Genomic DNA, 6388 nt, shown 5'->3' on the forward strand with positions numbered 1-6388 from the left:
TTCGAAGTATTGTGTGTTTGCCACTTTGACTCCTACAGGAGTTTTCTAACTCACGTTTTGTAAAATAAAAAGGCAGAATAGCCTAAATGGCACCTGTACTTTACCCACTTTGTCATGCCGGTCCCCAAAGTTAGACATTTGCCAACTGAACACTTATACTCATTCAAAACGTGAATAATAAACGCTTATCCAGCGTGGCTTCCAGTGCGTGTATGACAATCGCATACACGTAGGACGCCACGTCAATAATTAGAAGACCACGTAGGCTCCAAGTCACACACCAAGAAGAACAAGTTAAACAGCAGCAGAAGGAGCTGGCATTAAAGAAAGCAAAGCTTTCAGAACTTCAAATAGCTTTGAACACAATGAAGCAATTCATTAAGCCTTCATCAGAAGTGCAACAGCAAAGCGTGGTGGACCCAAAACCACAAAAAGACAAGCAGGTTTTAGAAGAAAAATCAGCTTCAACAACTTCGGGAACAAACGAAGTATCAGCATCTTCAGCAGAAGAAAAGGTCTCATGGGCCGATATGGTTGAACAAGAAGCTCAATCAACAAATATGGTGAATCTCCCCTACAGAGAGAAAAAATGGTATGTTCTTTTTAACACACCTAGAAAAGGAATCTACCAAGATTGGTCACAGATTGCACCAATGATCAATGGTGTAAGTGGAGCAATCCACAAAAGCTTCGCAACCTTGGAAGGAGCCAAGAAGGCTTACGCAGAATTTCAGCAGATAACTAAAATCAAGGCACCAGCGATACTGCCGGAACCAATTATTCCTACTCAACGGAAACTAGCAGTTGATCGACAACAGCTTTATGCTTCAATCAAGAAGAAAGAAGAAATGCCAAAAGCATTCAATTTCACAAAAGAAAGACGCAGTGAAGCAGTACAGGCCATTTTCGAATGGAAAGAAGGCGAGCAACAGCTCAACGGATTCTATCCAACCTACTTCAAGAGTCAGGTTAAAGTGATATTACTACCCGAAGTAAATCCAGTTTTAGCCTATTCAATGTTTTTATTGGGTATGGTTAAACAAATTATTGTGTTTGATTCTTTTAAACACTTGGAGAATTTTCCTCCAAAAATGGTAGATTCTATCAAAAGACTCTGGGAAGTCACTCGAATAAGAACCTTATGTATCACTATAGAGAATAAGTCACTCGAATAAGAACCTTATTCTCGAAGTTCCAAGAGAATTGGATTTCTCAGAAGAAGCATTCTATTCCTCAATTAAAGAAGTCTTTGAAAAATCTCAAAGTATCAATGATTACTCCAGGTTCATAATCCTCTACAGGACGTCATCAACAATAATGTTCGGAGTTAGCCTCAACGAACTAACACAGAAGCATATTGATGGGCAACGAAGAATCACAGGAAAATAAAATTCTATTTTTTCACTGTTGAAGCTAACAAAGAAAGAAGAAGGCATCGGATTTGCTAAATTTAGCTTCTATAATGTTCAACAATGGAGAATAAGGTAGAAAGAAGAAGATGGTTGTTAAATAGGCTAATTTATTACCTTTAGAGCTTTTTTAAATGTCTTCACGCCCCTTACAGGCGTGTGAATCACGCACTGAAGCCACATATGACACATAGGATAAGCCACGTTGGATAAGCATTTATTATTCACATTTTGAATGAGTATAAGTGTTCAGTTGGCAAATGTCTAACTTTGGGGACCGACATGACAAAGTGGGTGAAGTACAGGTGCCATTTAGGCTATTCTGCCTAATAAAAAATCTTTTAGGAGTAGTTCAGTACAACTCTAATATTAATGGGCTTTAAATAAGGAAATATGTATACATGGCAAAAATTTAAATCGATTTTAAAGTTCTTTCCTACCTAGTCAATAAGGAAAAATTTAATAACAAAAATTTTTGTTGATTTTAAAATCCTAAATATTAGGAAATTATCTTAAACTATAATTTCGTCTAGTGTAAAATTCATTTTTAAAGGATAAAAAAGACAATGTCATTTCCCTAAGGCACTTTGTGCCCTTAATATAGTATAAATATAGATAATTACATTTATTCAGTTTCTTAACAAGTAATTTTCCATATATAGAAAATAAATTTTTAATTTTGCACAAAAATAATGTGTTGGCCCTCATAATTCAAATACTATCATTCATTTCTTGTCGAGGGAGTTGTAAATACTTTTAGGAAAGTTAGCAATAAGTACTCCCTCTGGTTCACAATAAGTATTCAATTTGCTTTAGCACGCCCATTAAGAAAATACTAAATTCTATACAAAAATACCTACTATGACTAAACTACCCCTACTTAAACATTTAATGTGAGGAATAAGAAAACTTTATAGGGATATGTACATAGGGGTTATTTTGTAAAAACAAATTGAATTCTTTCTTGATTACATAACTGGACACTTATTTTGAACCAAAATAAAAAAGCAAATTGGACACGAACCGGAGGGAGTATTAAAGAAATCAAGAAAACAGAGGTCATTTGATGCCCACAAATACAATAGAAAAAACAAGACAAAAAAGTTTCTACATTTATAAATAGCCCATTCTGTCTTATTATTGGAATCAGCAAAATAGGTTCTTTCTTTTTTTCTCATTCTGTCTGTGTTCTGAACAGCATTTGCCGTCTCTACGGAGGATAGATCTCAGCTGGTCTAAAAGACTAATGCGAACACCAGATTTCACGGGGATGCCAAATTTGGAGTATGTGAATTTGTATCAATGTAGTAATCTTGAAGAAGTTCACCATTCCCTGGGATGTTGCAGCAAAGTCATTGGGTTATATTTGAATGATTGTAAAAGCCTTAAGAGGTTTCCATGTGTTAACGTGGAATCTCTTGAATATCTGGATCTAAGAAGTTGCTCAAGTTTAGAGAAATTTCCAGAAATCCACGGGAGAATGAAGCCGGAGATACATATTCACATGCTAGGCTCTGGGATAAGGGAACTACCATCATCTATTTTTCAGTACCAAACTCATATTACCAAGCTATTGTTGTGGAATATGAAAAACCTTGTAGCTCTTCCAAGTAGCATCTATAGGTTGAAAAGTTTGGTTAGTCTGAGTGTGTCGGGTTGCTCAAAACTTGAAAGCTTGCCAGAAGAGATAGGGGATTTAGACAACTTGAGGGTGCTTGATGCCAGTGATACTCTAATTTTACGACCTCCGTCTTCCGTCGTACGCTTGAACAAACTTATAATCTTGATTTTTGGAGGCTTCTAAGATGGAGTGCACTTTGAGTTCCCTCCTGTGGCTGAAGGATTACACTCATTGGAACATCTGGATCTCACTTGTTGCAATCTAATAGATGGAGGACTTCCGAAAGATATTGGATCCTTATCCTCTTTGAAAAAGTTGGATCTCAGTAGAAATAATTTTGAGCATTTGCCTCCAAGTATAGCCCAACTTGGTGCTCTTCGATCCTTAGACTTAAAAGATTGCCATAGGCTTACACAGCTACCAGAACTTCCCCCAGAATTAAATGAATTGCGTGTAGATTGTCATATGGCTCTGAAATTTATCCATGATTTAGTAACAAAGAGAAAGAAACTACAGAGGGTGAAACTTGCTGATGCAGACAATGATACTATATATAATTTGTTTGCACATGCCCTGTTTCAGAATATCTCTTCCATGAGGCATGACATCTCTGCTTCACTATGAGTATTTATGGGTCAACCGTATCCTGAAAAGATCCCGAGTTGGTTCCACCATCAGGGTTGGGATAGTAGTGTATCAGTCAATTTGCCTGAAAATTGGTATATACCTGATATATTCTTGGGATTTGCTGTATGTTACTCTCGTAGCTTAATTGACACTACAGCTCACTTGATTCCCGTATGTGATGACGGGATGTCGTGCATGACCCAGAAACTTGCCTTATCAGAATGTGATACAGAATCATCCAACTATTCAGAATGGGATATACATTTTTTCTTTGTACCTTTTGCTGGCTTATGGGATACATCTAAGGCAAACGGAAAAACACCAAATGACTATGGGATTATTAGGCTATCTTTTTCTGGAGAAGAGAAGATGTATGGACTTCGTTTGTTGTATAAAGAAGGACCAGAGGTTGAGGCCTTGTTACAAATAAGGGAAAATAACAATGAACCAACAGAACATTCCACTGGGACAAGGAGAACTCGATATAACAACAGAACTTCCTTTTATGTAATTCTCTCCTTCTATTAGCTACAAATTAAAGTCTTCTTCCAAAACCAATATATTTTTTCTTCTCATTCTTTCTTACTATTTACAGGAGCTCATCAATGGGTGATGTACATATCAACAATGAGTTTTTGTCTATTGATTCTCCATCTTAACCATGGTGAGTTAAAGGATTCTCCATCTTAACCATCAAAATGAATTCGCATCTTCGCCTTTGCAAACAAGTAACCAATTACAGATGAATGTGTGCGAAGAAAGAAATCTGTGTCAAAAGAAGCCTTGGAACTATTAGCGATTATTCTTCCTTTGGAATGTAGAGCACAAATACTTTCCCTGCCACTACCAAGTTCTACTGAATAAAGTAATGATCATTTACCTACCTATACAATGTATTTTTTTGCGAAGCTTGCTATAAGGGGGCTCTGCTGACTTAGCATCTTCACAGTTTAAGTAAATTAAAAAAACCTTTTAGCCATAGCAAACACACCTTTTTTTATGTCCAATCAACAACAAAACCTTATAAACTCAATTATAACACCATGAAATCACCTGGTCAATATCCATTAGCTTTGTATACTTTGACGATTTCGGTTTCATAACTCTTTCCCCTGCAGTTAAAATATGTAGATAGCCCGATTGCACCCCAAGGGTGCAGTGGAGTACAAAAAAAAAAAAAGGAGCTTTCTCATCTATCTAAGTCTTGGTAGTCAGAGTTACGAGTTTGTATAAAGTTGGCTCAAATATCACTGTTGTATAAAAAAATACATACACACATAGTAGAAAGATTGTCACGACCCAAAATCCATTAAAGGTCGTGATGGCGCCGGACACCACTGTCAGGCAAGCCAACACCAAATAGTTAATTTAGTTCTCATTTTTAATATTTTTGAAATCATAATTTCCTTCAACTAAATAATAAGTAATGAACTTCACAGAGTAAATAATAATGTTTTTAACAAGTTTCAATACTGAATAATCCGATAATCATCCTAGAACCCGGTGTCACAAGTGCGTGAGCATCCACTAGGAAAAATGAAATAAAATACATCATCCGTCCGGAATACAAATTGGACGGGAAAGAAAATACAATTACTCTGAAGGATATTCTGCGGATCGTCTCATAAGATGCAGCTCACCTAAGTCCCCGTATCAACCACGCCGCTGCGCCCACAAGGCCAATAAACATACATGTGCATGTACAACAAAATGTACAACAAGTGTAATATGAGTACAAAAATAACGCGTATCCAATAGTGACGAGAGGCCGACTCCGACACTTATTATGGCCAACAATAATATGCCGATAATATGATAAATTATGAATTTTATAAGGCGACTGTAAACTCAGTAACACGAAGCAGGTAAACAATTTTTTGTTAATAGGAGATTTCCAAATTTATTTTCATCTTTTAACAATGTATATCTCCGGCCAATAAGGCCACATCAATTATCAAATTTTCCAAAACAATCAATCAAGTCATGCGCAAATCATGCCGAGGTCGTACGACCCGATCCAACATAATATTTAAATTGTGCATTGTCGAGGGCCGAACAACGCGAACCATAGATGCATCTATTTACCCCGCTTGCGAATCATACATGTGACGCGGTCAAATATAAATTTAAGAAATTACCCCGCTTGCGGATCATACGTGCGACGCGATTGCACTTAGAATTCTTAAGTTATTATAGTATTCCTGAATTCTTTTCAAAATACGAAGTTCAAATGAAAACTTTTAAGTTCCCAATTTTTTCTCAATTTCAACTCCTTTCAGAATATTTAATAAGCTAACTCAATCTCGCTTCTTCTCAAGACAAACAATAAAGATAAATCAACAACAATATCAACAAGGCATGATATAAGCCTAAAACTACTCGGACATAGGCATATCTAGTAGCTACGTACGGACTCTCGTCACCTCGTGCGTATGTAGCCCCCACAAATAGAAGCACATAATAATTTAGTTCACCTATGGGGTTAATTCCCTCTTACAAGGTTAGGAAGGAGACTTACCTCGCTCCAAAGTTCAATAACCGGCTCCAACGCCACTCTAACACCTCAAACCGATGCCCAACGCTCCAAAACTAGCCAAAAAATACGCAAACCAATGAAAATATACTCTAATACTCATAACAATTCAATTTACAACAATTCCCAACTCCGTTCGGAAAGTCGATAAAATCACCCTCGGGCCCACGTGTCCCGATTCCGAAATTTTTTGAAGAT

The 6388-nt window shown here is 36.8% G+C and overlaps 1 pseudogene; it reads left to right on the forward strand.

The window, feature by feature from the left end:
* Window positions 1-4270, forward strand: part of LOC109230341 — a 12356-nt pseudogene extending 8086 nt beyond the window's left edge.

Source organism: Nicotiana attenuata, chromosome 7, assembly GCF_001879085.1.
Source record: "Nicotiana attenuata strain UT chromosome 7, NIATTr2, whole genome shotgun sequence".
NCBI lineage: Eukaryota > Viridiplantae > Streptophyta > Magnoliopsida > Solanales > Solanaceae > Nicotiana > Nicotiana attenuata.